Here is an 18,905-nt window from a genome sequence, read left to right as displayed (position 1 = left end):
ACGCTACTAAGGCAGGTGGTAGTGCTGCTGGAAATGAGAACCATGAACCGCCACCACCTCCTCCTCCACCGTACACCGTGGAACAGTTCTTCGCACAGTTCCTTGGAAGTCAACGCAACATGGAGGGCATGCAGCAGAATATGGAAGCTGCATTGTGCCATATTGTCGACAACACCCGCCGTGGGTTAAACCTAGGTGGACATGAAGCGAATCAGCATAGCAGTTTCAAGGACTTTATGGACACCAGACCACCAATTTTCAAGGAAGCTACAGAGCCATTGGATGTAGAAGAATGGATAAACACCATGGAAGATAAGTTTTGTGTTCTGAGGATGACAGAAGTATTGAAAACTGAGTATGCAGCTCATCAGCAGCAAGGCCCTACGGGAATGTGGTGGAAGCACCACCGCACCACTTTTCCCCCAAATGCCCACATTACTTGGAGGGAATTCACTGAAGCTTTTCGTGGAACATACATTCCCCCTGGGTTGACAGAAATGAAGTTTGGAGAGTTTCTCGCCCTAACCCAAGGTACCAAGACTGTGACTCAGTACCTACATGCATTCAACAATCTGAGTCGCTATGCTTCTGACATGGTGAATACCGATGCCAAAAAGATTGCTAGTTTCAAGAGAGGTCTGAATCCCAAGATGATGAAGCATGTGGGTACTAACACAAGAACGGGTTTCAATGACTTTGTTAGTGACTGCTTAAAGCAAGAGAAGAACAACAATGTGTATGCTACTTCCAAGACTCGCAAGAGAGCTTTTGAGTTGGGTCCGTCCCAGCCAAGGGCCCCGATGGCAAACCGTTCTGTGTATCGTTCGCCTGCCCCTAGTGCAAGGTTCAGGCCACCCCAACGTAGGAATCAGAATGCCCAGCAACCTCAGAGGAATCAGAAGCCATTCAAGATGGCGGTGCCACAAGCCAAGACCGGATAAGGCAGTTCTTCTGGAGCTGCTACTCAAGTAAGAGGACCGTGTTACAACTACAATCAATCTGGGCACTTTGCGAAGTTTTGCCCATATCCTAAGAAGCCACAGAATCAGTACCAAGCTCGTGTGCACCACACCACCATTGATGACATCCCGGAAGGAGAGCCCGTGACAGCCAGTATGTTTTCTATCAACAATCATCCTGCAGTCGTTTTGTTTGATTCTAGATCATCTCATTCATTCATAAGTCAAGTATTTGCAAGAAAGTATGAGCAAAAGATAGTTGAATTGGAATGTGCTTATCGGATCAGTTCAGCTGGGGCTGATCTGTTAACTAATCAGATAATCCGGGGAGTAACCCTATGTATAGCAAATAGGCAGTATAAGCTTAACTTGATAGTTATGCCAGGGTTAGTTCTGGATGTAATCCTGGGAATGAACTGGATGAATAAGATGGGAGTAGTAATTGATGTTGGAGGAAGGAACATTTCTCTCAAGGAACCTGTTGGAGAAGGTACATTTCGAGTAACCTTACCTCGAAAAATAGATCTAGCCAGTACAACTTGTGCAGTTCAAACTACACTTCTAGCCAAGATTCCGGTAGTGTGTGAGTTTCCGGACGTGTTTCCAGATGAGTTACCTGGTCTGCCACCGGATAGAGATGTTGAATTTGCCATTGAGTTAATCCCTGGAACACCACCAATCTCAAGAAGGCCTTATCGGATGCCTCCAAATGAATTAGCCGAGTTGAAGAAACAACTCCAGGATCTGTTGACTAAGGGTTTAATTCGGCCAAGTTCATCCGAATGGGGATGTCCCGCACTATTCATGAAGAAGAAGAAGGATAACTCCTTACGGATGTGCGTGGACTACCGGCCACTGAATGCGGTGACAATTAAAAACAAGTATCCTCTACCTCGGATTGATATCTTGTTTGATCAATTGTCAAAAGCCAAAGTGTTCTCCAAGATAGATTTGAGATCAGGGTACCATTAGATCAAGATTAGACCACAAGATATACCCAAAACTGCGTTCTCCACCAGATATGGTTTGTACGAGTATCTTGTCATGTCCTTTGGTTTGACAAATGCTCCTGCATACTTTATGTATCTGATGAATTCGGTCTTTATGCCGGAGTTGGATCAATTCGTGATTGTGTTCATTGATGACATTCTAGTATACTCAGAGAATGAACAGGATCATGCAGAGCATTTAAGAATTGTCTTGACTAGACTCAGAGATCACCAGTTGTATGCTAAGTTTAGTAAATGTGAGTTCTGGCTGAAGACAGTTCCTTTTCTCGGTCATGTGTTATCGGAGGGTGGAATCTCAGTGGATCCTAGTAAGGTACAAGAAGTTATGGACTGGAAGGCACCAAGCACAGTTCATGAAGTTCGAAGTTTTCTCGGATTAGCCGGATACTATCGCCGTTTTATCACGGACTTCTCAAAGATTGCCAAGCCGATGACAAGTTTGCTACAAAAGGACCATAAGTTCGCTTGGACAGGGGAGTGTGAGGCAGCTTTCTGCACCTTGCAGAAATTGCTAACCACTGCTCCTATTCTGGCACAATCGGATATAGAGAAGCCGTTTGATGTGTTTTGCGATGCATCAAAGAATGGTTTAGGATGTGTCCTGATGCAAGATGGGAGAGTTATTGCTTATGCCTCACGTCAGTTGAGGAAGCATGAGGTTAACTATCCTATGCACGATTTAGAGCTTGCGGCTGTGGTACATGCTCTAAAGATTTGGAGACACTACTTGCTTGGAAATGTGTGCAATATCTTTACAGATCATAAGAGTCTCAAGTACATATTTACTCAGTCTAAATTGAATATGCGATAAAGAAGATGGTTAGAGTTGATAAAGGATTATAATCTGAATGTGCACTATCATCCGGGAAAGGCAAATGTAGTAGCAGATGCCTTAAGTAGGAAGTCGCATTCTCTTGCTGTGCAACCATTGTTTGAGGATGGGTTCAATTTGTTGCATCCTGCTGTGTTGCATAATATCTAGGTTAGCTGTACCTTGGAGAGCAAGATCATTGAGGGTCAGAAAACAGATAAGGGAATATTCCATATCAAGTAGAAAATGAAGAAAGAACCAACTAAGCACTTTAGAGTGGATGAACACGGAGTGTTATGGTTTAAGGACCGTCTAGTTGTACCTAAGGATCGAGAACTCAAGAACAAATTGATGGATGAAGCTCATCACTCTAAATTGTCTATCCATCCTAGAAGTAACAAAATGTACCAAGAATTAAGACCTCGTTATTGGTGGACGAAAATGAAGAAGGAGATTGCAGCTTATGTTGCTCGTTGCAACATGTGTTGTAGAGTGAAAGCTCTTCACATGAGACCCGCAGGAATGTTGCAACCCTTGTCAATACCAGTTTGGAAATGGGATGATATAAGTATGGATTTTATCACTGGTTTTCCCACCACACCAAAGGGGAATGATTCGATTTGGGTAATTGTAGATCACCTTACCAAATCAGCTCACTTTTTACCAGTCAAAACAACATTTTGACCACCTCAGTATGCTGAGAAGTACATTGCTGAGATAGTCCGCTTACATGGTATACCAAAGACTATCGTGTCTGACCGTGGGTCACAATTTACCGCTCATTTTTGGGAGCATCTTCATAAAGGTTTGGGTACTAGCTTGATTCGTAGTACAGCTTACCACCCACAGACAGATGGGCAGACAGAGCGAGTTAATGCTGTTCTAGAAGATATGCTTAGAGCTTGTGTGTTGTCATCTAAGGGTTCATGGGAATCGTGGTTACCTTTGGCAGAGTTCGCTTACAACAACAGCTACCAAGAGAGTATAAAGATGGCTCCATTTGAAGCATTGTATGACAGGAAATGTAGAACACCATTGAATTGGGTCGAGCCTGGAGAAAGAAGGTTTTACGGAATTGATTTTGTTGACGAGGCTGAGAAAAAGGTCCATATTATCCAACAAAACATGAAAGCGGCACAGTCACGCCAGAAGAGCTATGCCGATAAGAGAAGGAGACCGCTAGAATTTCAAGTGGGGGACTACGTTTATCTGAAGGTCACTCCAATGAAGAAAGTGCAAAGGTTTGGAGTAAAGAGAAAACTTGCTCCTAGGTTTGTAGGACCGTACAAGATCCTAGAGAAAAAGGGTCTCGTGGCTTATAAGTTACAGTTCCCAGAAGCGATGGGTTCGATCTTCCCAGTCTTCCATGTATCACAGTTGAAGAAGTGCTTGCGTATTCCGAAAGAGAGAATAGAACCTGAGAGCATTCAGCTCAAATCAGACTTGGAATACCATGAGCAACCGGTTCGAGTTTTGGACACTAAGGACAGAGTCACTCAGAATAAAGTGGTAAGAACATATAAGATATAGTGGAGTCATCACGATGATGGTGATGCGACGTGGGAAACAGGAGAGTATCTACAAAACACTTATAAAGATTTTTATAACGAATGGTTCGTAACTCTCAATCTCGGGACGAGATTCTTATAAGGGGGGAAGGTTGTAACACCCCTGGTGTTAGGCTTGCATAATTGCACTTGCATTTCATGAACATGAGCATCATTCATCCATTCATGAGCTTATATCACATGAAACATGTTATCGAAACATTGCAACATACTGTATATTTCATGAGTGTTGCTTTTGTGAATTAAAGAGTGTGCAACACCCAAGTGCAACATGTGCAACTCACTTTAGTGGAACATAGCTAGTTATTGTAATGCAACAAGATCATGAAACATGTGAAACATGACTATGAAACAAAAGTATCATTTCAATTGTTTTTCATCGTTTCAGTACATTCAGTGCTTGATTCTTGTGTGACCAATGTGTGGTATGGCTAAATATATTGTTAAACAACTTAGCTATACTTAGAAGGTCATTAGGAACAATGTTCATGTTGATCATTTTGCCTAATTAAGTTTTTGAGTCATGGTTTGACTTGTTTTGACCCTAGGACTTTTTGGTTTGACTGTTCAAAAAGTACAGCTTAGAATGTTTGCATGTCTGAGCAACCTAAAACAAAGTTGTAGCAAATTATATAAGGAACAAAAGTTATTTTGTGACCAAGTCATGAAAATGTGCACAACATGTTCAATTTGGGCCCACAAGTCAGATTTGTGGTGCTGACTCAGCACTTAGAATATTTCTAAGTCATAAATCAAATTCCAGTTCATGTACTCCACTTTGGCTTGGTATAACTTGTGATCCAGTCAGATTTAGGTCTTGGTCCTTTAACATGATTTGTAGCTGGTACTTAGAGCTATAACTTTCATTTATACTGTTTTCGCTAAGGATCAACGGATTAGGAGATAGAGCATCACCAATTGGCACTGTCAGTTAGCTCTTTGTTCACTGAATCGCGCTACAGTGTTTCGGCTTCGGACCGGTCATGGCCGACCGAGGTCAGATGGCGTCCGCCGCGTGTCCGCCACACGCTCGGCTCGCCCTGACCACGCCGCGCGCTGGCTGGCTTGAAGAGGAGCGCGCCCTGCTGCCCTCCGCACGCGCTCTGCCCTCATTCACTCCTCCGTCGCCTTCCCCATTCACAGCCGCAGCACACCGCCGACGCCATCAGCTCCGCCGAGCTCGCTCGAGCTCGCCGCGGCGCCATAGCCACCACCATCCCACCCGTAGCTCCGCCATCGCCTCACGGACCTCGTCAGCGCCCTCACGGAGCCAGCCAAGCTTTAGGTGAGCGGCATTGCCGAACCATGCACCACCGCGGCATGGCCGCCATGGTCGCCGCCGGTGATCTCACGCGGTCCCGCATGACCGCTTCACCGTAGCCGGTAGCCGTAGCGTAGGAAGGTCCGTCTTGTTCACTGAAAGCTTACGCGCGCCTTGTCTGGCCACCAAACGCCGGGGTTCACCGAAGCACCACCGTGCGCCATGGCCGAGCCGCCGTGGGCCGTGGCCGACGTCCCTAGAGTCCGCTAGAGCTTAGGATTAGTAGGTCTTTTGGCATGGTAGGTCATGGCGTGCACGGAGGTACCCTCCGCGTCGCTGGTGAAGCCGCCGCCAGCGAGCTACGCCGTCTTTCGCACCGTCAAAGCCGCCTCCTCTGTTCTAGTGTGGATGACATGCGGGCCCGATTTGCTGGAGGGCCCCAGCTATCAGCGTCTATTGAATGAAAAGCTAGTGCATTTGTTCAGATTTTGATGCTATTTTGTGAAATTTGTATCTCAAGTTTTGTAGATCCAATTTGAGTGAGTCTAATTTTGTTAGGATCTGAGTGAAGTCTAGTATTTAAGAAAAATATAACATCAGCACTTATAGTATAATTTTTGGATGAATTAAATAGGAACTTGAAATGTATTTTTAGATGCATGCAAACTTGTTTGAATTATATCTTGAGTTTCTTTGGTCCAAAAATTATGAAATTTTGTGGGTAAGCTAGTCTTGCTTAGTAGAAGCTCTGGTAAAAATTTGAGAGTCATTGCATGTGTGGTTTTTGAGTTATAGATTTTCCTTTTATCATTGATTGATACTTGTGTAAATTTTTGTAAATTATCTAGGAATCCTATGACCATAAAATTTTGTGGAGAGTATCCCAGTACCTTAAGTATGTTAGGAAAAATATGAAATCTGTTGCTTGACACTTTTAACTAAGGTTTTCTATTTATGCCTTTTTAAGCACTTATGCCTTGTCATTTTTGTGTAGGCTATTTTACTTATCCAAATACAATGAAAATTTTATGGTAGTCTACTTAGAGTAGTACTATGCTACTGTAATTTTCTCAGATTTTTATGAGCACCAGAAATATATGCTGCTGTTGTAGCCCTAGTCTTAAAATGAAATAAAATGATCTTCTTTAATGCGAGTTTAGTTAATAATGTTCTCTTTGGTGTATCTTTGTAGCATCTTAGTTGCTGTGGTGATTTGGCATGTTAGTACAGTGGTTGTCGTAGTAGATAGTAGTACATGTTCTTGGATGATGTTGACTACCTTGTAGAAGAGCTTTGCTACTACTATGTACAATGAAGTTAAACATGGTCATCTACATTTCATGCATCATGATCATTACATGTCATCTCTTCGATGCACCTATGCATTAGCACTTATACATCTGCATCATACAGGATCGCAGGAGGAGTTGCTAGTAGCAGTTCAGGAAGAGCAGACCGGGACCGAGCCACAAGAAGTCCAGGCACAGGAGGTGCCAGAGGAAGAGGAGCAAGGAGAGGACTTGCCGGAGTGCGTGGATCACCAACCTAGTTCGTTCGAACGAGGCAAGCCCCAGAGCATTATAAGTCTCCTACCTTATAAAAGCAATTCTTTCTACATATATAGGAGTTTATATATTGTTGCATTAAGTTGTAGGAGTTGATTGAAACCGTTGATGCATTCCTTACTATCCTTGCCTACCTTATTACCTTTTCCCTGTTAGGTCAGGATCGAACAACTGCTTAGCCTTGCTTAGACCGGTAGCGATCGGTGATACCCGATCACCTATATTATAGGTGGTTACTGGAAGAAATTAGCTCTGGAAAGAATGATATTCTGGAATTAACCATATGTGATGGAAAATTAGAGACCGGACGAAAAAGTTGGAGGCAACCAGACTGGGTTCTGGGGTGCTGTTAGTTTCCGTCTGTGTCGATTAAGGACTGATCGTTGCTCGTCCCTCTTGTCATGTTGAACGCATGCCTCACATTTAGCTGGCCGAATAAAGTACCTTTCGACCGCGAAGCTAGTGGCACTATTCGGGCCGGGATCTACACGGGTGCGCGTATTGGTGCTGATGGGGGTATGATAGGGGCGCGAAGAGTGAGCCCAAGGGCAGGTGTGACCTGATTCCTGGCAGTCGGGCGGTCCCTGGGTACTGCGGCCCCAGATTGTCCCGCGGCTACCTGAAAAGTGTCATTGGTGATCTGTAGCTCACTTGATCAGTGGGTGTGGTTTGTGTGAGAAATAAATCACCAGCTGGTTAGGAATCGATTCGAATCACCATCGCTCCTAGATAGTGAGCACTTGACTCGAGCTATGGCATCGTAGTAATTATTATGGAACAATGATGGTTATCTGGATGATGTGAGCTATGCTAAAGTTAAATTGGTAACTGGATGTTATTGGTCAATCATGTGATTGCTATAGTACATGTGCTTACCTAGATGGATAGGTTATAATAAAGATGATGCAAAGTACTTAAAATGGTTTATTCATGATAACTTATGCTTTCGCAAAAGAGTCAGCTAGCCCACTAAAGAAAGCCTTGCATAATCCTTGGTGTCGCTTTATTTTGGTTTAAGACGGGTAAGTCTAGCTGAGTACCTTCTCGTACTCAGGGCGTTGTTCCCATTGTTGTTGTTGCAGATGGTCAAATGTACTACGGCTATTGCATTAACCGCCTGTACCCGACGATGGGTGACAACTAGGACCAAGGGCAATGGTCACTCCGTATTTCTCATCTGAAGCTTTTGTTGGAGACGACTACCTACTGGCACTGTATCTGAACTAAAAGTGTGTGTGGCTTTAAAACTATTTACTTCCGCTATTTCAGTTAACCTTGGTTTGTAATAACTTTATGTTCTAAACTCTGATGTATTCACTGTCGTTGTGAACTTTATGTAACGTGTGACAGTACTTGCTAAACTTGTACGATCTTGGTTGGTATGTCAATTGGTTTGAAATCCTTCGTGGTTTCACGGACTACCGGGTTATACGGGCTTAAGTTAGCTAAATTGTCTGCTTCGGTGGAAGATTTTCTTACTTAATCTCGTATAATTGGTCGGTTCTGTTACAGTCAGGACAAAATATAAGTAGTTATATCCACATATCAACAGCCACGTTCACCATCCAAAGCAAGATGGGGAATAGTGGTGGCTTTCAATTTCAACATGAAAAAGAAGACCCCATAACCCACATATTGGAGAAAATTACACGAAAGAACTGAATTAAATGTTGCACTACCGTACCATCTAAGCATAAATGTCAAAGGCGCACATATAGAAAGGGCAGATATAGAACAACATTGCTAGGAGGGCTTTTTCATCTCGTATTCTAAATGTAGTCTGTTTTTTATGAGCTTCCATGACCAAAAATTTACATGTGTTCGTTTAGGAGGGTATACATGCTACAAGCAACGATAAGAACTCGAGCCCATACACGCAGATGCTATATCCGCCCCTGCATGTATGACCCAAGTGAGAGTGGACGACAAACAAAAGTCATGGACATGCCAGAGAGAGCCTAAACTTCACAGAAGCTAACATTTTTTACGATCACCCTAAATGACATTGTATGTTCTCATTGTTTCATGCTAAACTTTGTTGGAACATGCTTAGCAGTTTTTCATTAAGGAGTGAAGAGTTTTGCAGCGATCAAACAACAATAAAGGGTATACATCAGCAATTCACAACAAAAGAACGGCCTATAACTCATGACACAAATATACCAAAGGCAACTGCGCGATCTACAAGCAAAGCACCGGTCAAAGACTAAATCTACAAACATACTAGACCTCCAGATATAGGACGCCACAACCACCAAGGCAAAGACACATCAAGGATATGAGAATGTGTGATAAAAGAGCTAGCCCCATGACTCCTTGGTCGAGCGCACCTCTTGTTTGATTTCTGTTTTGATTGAGCACAACGAGAAGAAAGTCTTGGAAAACCTTATGCTAAAATTCCTTGTTTTCTTTCCCTTTTGGTTTTATCGTTTTGGATTGGTTTGTTAAATGTGGGAAAGTTTGCTTACAAACACATGACTCAACCATTGCAAACCTATTAGCATTATATTGTACCTACCATTAAATTTGTGCCGCATGTCAACTAGTGGAATGTAAAGGGAATCTGTTGTGTGGTGAACTAGTGGTGGTTATACATTTAATATTTGGCAGGAAACATCAATCCTATGACATATGAAAGACCCCAACCCTACTACTAACTTATCTCTCAACCAAGCCCTTTGATCACATGTTGTTGCTTGTTGGTTGCATGGTGGGGACAAGATATCATAATGTTGTTGGCATTTGTCAAATAGAACCACTCTCGTAGGCACCATAAAAGCTAGGAGGCAACAGAAGCAAGAGAAATTAGGAAGAAGATGTCACCCTGCCATAGACTATGAAACCCATAGCAATCACCCATCGTGCCTCATGCTATCACGAACCATTGTACCCTTGCGCCTCGGCACCAATGCGTGTGGTTGTGCCATGAGGCACACCACAAAACCTCAATTATCGTGGCATCATCTATGGGTAATAGATTCGTTCAGCATCTTCTAATTTCTCAACTCATTTGGCAAGTAGCATGGCATATCTTCGGACCATCTGAACAAATGCAGTAGGCACAAGTGGTGTAATGAGTATGGAAATATATATAATAACTATAGCATTGGAATATATATAACAAGTAGGTGAGCAGAGTTGCTTGGATCAACAACGCGGTATGTGTGATTTTGGAAGTTTTAACTCATGAGCTATGAAGTAAGGGCTGCATAAAGAAATTCATATGCTCATGTAGTTAGGGTGATACTAATGGAAGCAATAAAGCAAATGTTGGCTAAGGACTAGATTAACAAGTCTAATGGAATTAACCTACCTAAACCAGCATGACATCTAATTGAGATATGGTTCACCTATGACATTTCAAAAGTCATAGCTACGCTTCTTATCCCAACTCTATAGATGATTGAATAATATATGGGCCCAAACTAATCCAGATCTAGTAATAATAGGACTAGACTGTTCTGATGCACAAGACAACTCTCAATCTCATATTGTCAGATGTCTAATCTGCTTCAACATGAAATTTCACTTCATTAGTAAATTTCACATCAAATTAGAGTTCAAACCATGAGAACTTCAAACATAAATTTCATATGGAATCGCTCGATATTATACTTCTGCACTAGAGCTGGGCATCGTAGTCTAACGCTTGGAGGACAAAGACACTAGATTGTCGCCAAGTTGAAGCCAAAAGTGGAACACGAAGAGTCAGGGTAGCCAGCTCAGTCAGCGTCAGAATAGGCGGTGATAGACGACACACTACCACTACAAAAAGGTAAAGCCCGACGTCTAGGGTGCCCTTCACATAACACAATATGGCAGTGGGCAGTAAACACTAGATTCCCAAAAGGCATTTTTTGGCAAAGCTCTGCATGTCAAAAGAAAAAAAAACTCTTGGAGCAGAATTGACTAACACATGATAATAAACAAAACATTAGGCATATACATGGTATACAAATTAAATTGTATGAACATGTTAATGTAGCCGAAATATAATTATAACAAATATAACAAAACATTAGTACGTATAAAGCAAATATTTTGGCTTTTGAATATTTAAGCATATATATTCAATTCAATAATAGAAATATATTGTTGTGGACACAACGTATGATTATGGCTCCTTGTCACAAAATGATTAGGATATTGAAATACATAATAAAAACCTGAGGATTATGCCAAAAACATGATTTCAAATGTATAATCAATTATATTTGGAGAAGCATATCATGGCACATGTATTAACAGCATATATAGAGGTGAGATCAGGAGCAGTTAGAATATAGCTATTGGAATATAGTGAATAGCAACATTTCCTATTGAAGCCGTTGGAAAAACAGAGTTGATTCAAATATAAATAGTCATTAGAATATTGTCGTTTGAGAAATAGTATAGCATTAATTTGGTAACACAGTTTACATATAAAACAGTTGGCTTGCTAGTTATAAGTTATTAATAAAATATAGGTAATATAAAAGTAAGAGGCAAACATGAGGAATTGATCGTAGTGCGTAGAGAAGTAGAGGTTGAAATAAATTTAGATGGAGCCAACTTGGGATAAGGTGATGCATCCCGTTCTTCTGGTAACCAAAGGCCAAAGAAGGTTCAATTCATCTATGAAACCCTAATTTGGCTGCCGTGAACTCATAGTGCACACGTGCAGCCCTCTGGAGTTTTAAGCTTGCTTAGCATCATGTCGCTCTCCATAGATTTAGCCTTTAGCCGAGGTGAAAGAAAGAGCCTAATAAAGGATGCTGAGAGAGGTAGAGGTAGAAGACGAAGATGACTTGATGATAATAGTGAAGAGATAAGGGTACAATGCACCAAAAAATATATAAATAAAAAAGATACTAAATAATGGAAGTGACAAACAGTACGTCATGTGTAAAGGGGTTAAAAATGGATGCTAATCAGTCTATTAAAAAGCAATATCTTCTCTGGTTCCTGTGATATGAATTCCTGCATTCCAAACACATCTTTCCTTCTATTCTATGGCCCTGTTCGTTTTGCTGAAAAGCCATGGTTGAAAGTACTGTTCGTTGATTTGTTGTGAGAGAAAAACACTGTTCGTTCGCTGAAATAGTACGGCTCATAAGACAAGCGAACATGGCCTATGTTTTTCCAATCATGTGTTCTACTACTACACTCTCTTTCCATTCATGAATTTTCCCCTTTAATTTTTTTAGGGGACCAAACAAGGCTTTAATAAATAGCTAGAATTCGTTCTTTATGGGCGTCAAAGATTTTGGTACAGATTCTTCGCTCTCATGATGGGCTGGCTCACTTGGATATTATTTTGTTCATTTTGGAATATTTTCGCGAACGGGCCCTAAATCAAATTCACCTTCCTGCATGGGACTTTAATATTTTTTTTGAGCAAAACATGGGACTTTAATTTCGTGCAGATAGGCTCCAGTTCTAAGGCCTATCATACCCATGGACCCAACCAGCCTAGCGCTTCAACTGGGCCGAGACCATTGACTGGCTTTAAGGGCCCTCCCTCGCCTCGACGAGATCGACGCATCGCTTCAGAATTCAGACTTCGAGTGTTCCACTCCTCTCGTCTCCTCGCCACTGGCTTGCGCGACCACGCGACGGAGCCCATGGCCGGCCACCGCCACAGCAGCCGAGGAGCACGTCGAGCGCCGGCCCCATCGACAGACGAACCTGCACTGCAGGATCCTGCCGATCTCGGGCCCGTACTCCCTCCATTTCCCAAACCCTCGATGCATTGTTTGTCTGTCTTTGGTTGGATGGATATGGAGCCGAATCGGAGCAAATGGAGAACCCATGCATGTCACGTGTATGAGGCAATGGACTCTCATGCATGGCCTCCTGTTAGATGCTGTGATCCTCTGTTAGTTGGTGTTTTAAGGGTCATCCTCGATCCATCATGGCGTTCAGTTTCTAATAAACATTATTCAGTATCCTTTTACAGTTCAGTTCAGAAACACAATGTAGGTGCTGAAGGCAAGAAGGGCACTAGAACACCCTTCTAGAGTATTTCAAATACCACCTGGAGTGCAGAGCGTTTCAGTTGTAGCTGCTCCTCGATCAAATACCACCTGGAGTGATCCTTGCTGGTCTCGCGAGTACTAGTAGTGATCTGCTGTTAGTTAGGACATGGTCATCACTAAACTCAAGATTATAACCTGTCAGAGAAAAAAAGTCGAGCCTGCCATTGTGCTCTCGGTCTAGTAATAGAGTGCAGATGTTAAACCTCTGATACATCGCACATAGGACATATGGGGTTAATTTTGGCACTGCAGGTTGCTTATGTAGTTGTTTGTTATGGTATTTTGGGATCTACCGAATAGTGGGAGATCGATTAATTTGTGCACTACATTGTGATTGGGCTTGCTCTGAATCCTGCACTCGGTGTGTTATGAAAACCTTTTATGTTCTGTTGCTTCATGCTATTCGTCTTGAGGACTTACATATGAAGCAAATTTAAATACCCCTTTGTTGTGATTCTAAAAATATTACTAATTTAAGTTTAGTGTGTTGATATGCGTCCAATTATGCTGGTAGTTCAACAAAATGGAAGGAAATCATTGTTTTCCTTAGTGTATAGAAAGATCTTGTTACATTTCTAACAGTTTATCGCAGTGCTCTCTGCTTTCTTTCTTCTGATCAACATGTATTGAATTCCTTGTGTTTGACAGGAAAAATGATGTTGCAAAAAGGCCATCTAAGAAGCTCTGCCATGCCTCTTGAGGACTTACATATGAAGCAAAGCAGCGTATGCTATGGAAACCAAGGAGCTGTGCAAACTATGCAAACTCTAATCTAGACCACTGGACTCTAATCCGATGGTTAGAGGTAAAGGTGGGTTATTTTAGCACTTAAACTCCTCACAATACGCCAGCGGTTGATGGAAGGGAACCGTACAGGCGCTGGGGCTGAGGCTGGGGTGATTTGCAAAATCTTGGATTAGATGGGATGAGTGGGGGGTTTAAGTGCTAAAATAACCCACCTTGATTAGAGTCCAGTGGTCTAGATTAGAGTTTGCATAGTTTGCACAGCTCCTTGGTTTCCATAGCATACGCTGCCAATTTAAATACCCCTTTGTTGTGATTCTAAAAATATTACTAATGTAAGTTTAGTGTGTTGATTGTTAGATAATCCACTGTTACCTTGTGTGAACACAGCAAGAGAAGGCGGCGCCGAAAATGGCTCCCTGCTGCGATACTGTAGCCGCTGCAGGTGCGGGCGCCGCATGGCTCACCTGCAGCACTGTAGGCACATGCAGTAGCCGGCGCAGAGTCAGCCCTGTACGTTATCTAGTCACTATTATAGCAGGGCAGCTGTACTGGGACTAGAAGGATAGAGTTGTATAAATAGGCTACCACGGCAACTCAGTAAAGAGAGTTCAGATTTGCCATCTCATGAACAGGGCTCCGGCCAACGCTGGTGTCTCTGTGTATGCTCTGTTCTCCCTTCTTCTTCAAGCTCTAGCTATAGTGTGTGTGGTCGGACAACGCTTGTTCATGGTCGGCATGGCTAGTGGGTGCTCGGCAACACTAGTGGGTGCTCGGCAAGATCGGTTGAGTGAGAAACTCCCGTGGGCCGGTGATCCTGTGGGCCAACAAGTGGTATCGGAGCCGTACAAGAGTCGTCGCCAGACTAACCGCTGGTGATGACGGGCGGTTCGGAGATGGGCGACAGCAGTGGCACTGCAGTGGGTGCCCAACCACGACCGGAGGTCGTTGTTCGCATGGTGCGGGAGGTCAGCGGCACCAGTTGGCCGACGCTGACTCGTACCAACTATGGAGAGTGGTCGGTGACCATGAAGGTCAAGCTCAGAGCCCGACGGCTCTGGAATACTGTTGACAAGGGCACCGACATTGAGGAAGATGATATGTCAGCGTTGGAGGCTATCCTCGCTGCTGTACCGACGGAGTACAGGGAGCCATTGGGGGCGAAGAGCTCTGCTAAGGAGGTGTGGGAGGCCATTGCGGCAATGCGCGTCGGTTCCGACCGCGCAAAAAAGGCAACGGCCCAGCTTCTGAAGCAGGAATACGCCAACCTCAAGTTCAAGGATGGTGAAACGGTGGAGGACTTCTCCCTCCACCTGCAGACGCTCATCAGCAAGCTAAAGAGCCACGGCATCACCATCGATGAAGAGGAAGCGGTCTCCAAGTACCTCCACTCCATGCCGGCAAAGTACATCTAGATCGCTCTCTCCATAGAGACGATGCTAGACTTGTCCACCCTCATGATTGAGGATATGACAGGCCATCTACGGGCGGTGGATGAGCACCTGGAGCAGGCGACAGCAATGAAGGACAACGGGAAACTCCTACTGACGGAGGAGGAGTGAGCTGCTCGGAGGAGCTCCGGGAAGGCAGCCTGCTCCAGTCGTGGTGGCGATGGCAAGCGCCACGACAGGGCTTCTTCTGAAAAGAAGAAGCAGGTCGACCCCAATGCCTACTGACGCTGCAGGAAGATGGGCCATTGGGCACAGGAGTGTCTAAACCGCAAGCAGGAGAAGAAGGCCGAGGCTCATCTGGCGCGAGCCAGTGATGAGGATGAGGCCACTATCCTGATGACGACGTTCTGTGCACTGCATGACGTCGAGGCTGAGGAGAGCACGGAGGTGATGGCGGTGGAAGGGTCTGGGAAGGCCCTAAAGGCTGTCAACATCAACGAACCACGCGCCCAAGTCCACCTTGGACATGTGGGCGCCGACCAGGAGCAGCGGTGGTATCTAGACTCTGGTGCCAGTAACCACATTACGGGCTCCAAGGAAGCCTTCTCCGAGCTCGACGGTGATGTTACCGGTACGGTGAAGTTTGGTGACGGCTCAAGGGTGGCAATCCAAGGGCGCGGCACCATCATCTTTAGGTGCCAGAACGGGGAGCACCGCGCGCTAACGGATGTATATTATATCCTGCAGCTGCGCTCAAGCATCATCAGCATTGGCCAGCTGGATGAGCACGGTAGCGAGGTACTGATCAAGGATAGAGTTCTGAGGATCAGAGACCAGGAACAAAGACTTCTTGCCAAGGTAAAGAGGTCCCAGAACCGGTTGTACCTGCTCGACCTGAAGGTTGAGCAGCCGGTGTGTCTGGCGGCAAGGCATACCGAGGATCCGTGGCTATGGCATGCCCGGTTCGGACATCTTAGCTTCGACGTGCTTGGTCGACTAGAGAAGATGGTCTAAGGGCTACCCCACATCGTGCACGGAGGCGAGCTGTGTGACAGCTGCCTGGTCGAGAAGCAGAGGAGGTTGCCGTTCCCAAAGGTGGCAAAATATCACGCGTCGGACGCTCTCGAGCTCGTCCATAGCGATCTCTATAGGCCGATCACGCCAGCTTCAGGCGGTGGTCGGCGGTACTTCCTCCTACTCGTAGATGATTGTAGTCGCTACATGTGGCCGCAACTCCTGACGAGCAAGGATGAAGCGGCGGCGGCGATCAAGAAGTTCAAGATGCGCGCGGAGGCCGAGAGCGGCAAGAAGCTTCGCACACTGAGGACTGATCACGGCAGCGAATTCACTTCGGTGGAGTTCGCTGTGTACTGCGTGGAATAGGGTGTGGTGCGACACCACACCGCATCGTATTCGCCACAACAGAATAGCTTGGTGGAGCGACAGAACCAAACGGTGGTCAGCATGGCTCGATCCATGATGAAGGCCAAGGGAATGCCGACAAGGTTCTGGGGAGAGGCGGTGACCACGGCGGTGTTCATCCTCAACCACGCTCCGACCAAGGCCCTGATGGGCAAAACGCTATTCGAGGCTTGGTTTGGGTAGAAGCCGAACATGTCCTTCCTCTGGACATTCGGCTGCATCGGCCACGTCAGGAGGACAAAGCCGAACCTTACCAAGCTAGAGGACACGAGCACACCGATGGTGTTCCTGGGCTACATGGAGGGTACCAAGGCGTACTGACTCTATGACCCACACGGAGACAAGGTGATTGTCTCGCGCGATGTCGTGTTCGACGAGAAGGCCGCTTGGGATTGGAGCAGTCCGAGCACTGGAGAAGCAGGAGGCTTCACCAGCACCTTTGTCATCGAGCACTTGGTCATCCACGGGAGTGGAGACGCTAGGGAAGAGGTGCCGCGCACTCTAGGAGGAGTGCCGAGCACTCCGGCAGTAGAGTCGAGCACTCCTGGGGCAGTGCTGAGCACTTCGGGAGGGATGCCGAGCACTTCTGGAGGGATGCCATGCATGATAGGAGTGGTGCCGGGAGATTCTGTAGTGGCGGCGACCACTTCAGGACGGGTGCCGAGCACTCCCATAGCGGAGCCAAGATGTCTTGCAGTGGTGCCGACCACTCCAAGACTGAGGCTAAACACTTTTGTAGTTGTGCCAAGCACTGCAGGAGTCGAGATGAGCTGTCCAGGTGCTCTGCCGAGCACTCAGGCAGAACAGGGAACTCCATCGATACCGATTGAGTCCACCTCACCTCCAAGTGATATCACTGAGTTCGTGGACGCCTACCACGAAGGTGAGGAGGTGCGGTTCCACAAGCTGGACGACATCGTCGGCGGCACAGGTCCCTCAGGCTTGGCGGGTAGGCTGCTCAATGACCCAGAGCTGCTACTCGTCAGTGCTGAGGAACCACCCACGTTCGTGTTAGCTGAGCGTGATGGAAACTGGCGATGGGCGATGCTGGAGGAGATGAAGGCGATCGAGGAAAACGAGACGTGGCAGCTCGTCGATCCACCTCCAGGATGCCGTCCGATCAGCCTAAAGTGGGTGTACTGTAACACCCTAGGTGTTTGGCTTCTACTAATTGCATTTCATTTCATAAACATGTGCATCATCTATCTCATCATGCCTTTGTTACTGAAACATGCATATGCAACATTTTCCAATTGTGTATGTTTACCTGAGTTTCTCATACCTTGAAACATGGCAACATGGTAGTAATATGACAAGTATAAAATAACCACAAGGTCATGAAACATGTGAAACATGGAATTGAAACATATGAATGAATTGCTTGTTTTAATTGCTTTATCACATGTGATCTTTAGAAGTGGTATAACAATTTTGTAAAGTGGTTGATCATGGTCTATTACACCTTAACTACACTTAGGTTACTTGTTGGGACATTGTTCATGTAGATCAAAATGACCAAAATGCCCTCAAGTGAAGGTTTGACTAGAATTGACCCTTGGAGTGTCACTGTTTGACTGATTCAAAAGTCCAACTTAGAGACTTTGCATGGCTGTGCACTCTTTACCAAAGTTGTAGCTAATTTATCAAGGAACAAAAGTTGTTTTATGACCAACTCATGAAAATGTGTGGAACATGCTCAAACATGGCCCACAAGTCAGAATTTCATGCTGATTTCAACAATGAAAAATATTCTAAGTCATGACTGCAATTTCAGTGTGATTGAGCAATCTTTGGCTTGATTTTACTCTGTATCCATTGAGAATTAGTCCTTGGTATTTAAATAGAAATTGAAGATGGAAGTACGGGCTACAACTTTCATGTTCATTTCTTTCACTAATACGTCACGGTTTAGGAGATAATCCCTGTCAAACATCGCCTGTCAGTCGGTTCAATTGGTTACTGAAACGAAAAATGCAGACTCTACAGTGCTCTGCCGATTCAGAATTCGATGGCCGCGTGGTGCCGCGCATCGACGGCCGACTGACCGCCCAGGCCACGCGCCGTGGCTGGCCTGAACCCGCTGCCGGTGTTCTCCACTTGAAGCCGCATCCTCCTGCCTCTCCATTCACTCTTATTCCCTCCTCCTTCGCCTACTCC

This window comes from Miscanthus floridulus, chromosome 19 (assembly GCF_019320115.1).
Source record: "Miscanthus floridulus cultivar M001 chromosome 19, ASM1932011v1, whole genome shotgun sequence".
NCBI classification, from domain to species: Eukaryota; Viridiplantae; Streptophyta; class Magnoliopsida; order Poales; family Poaceae; genus Miscanthus; species Miscanthus floridulus.
This window is presented reverse-complemented; position numbering follows the sequence as displayed.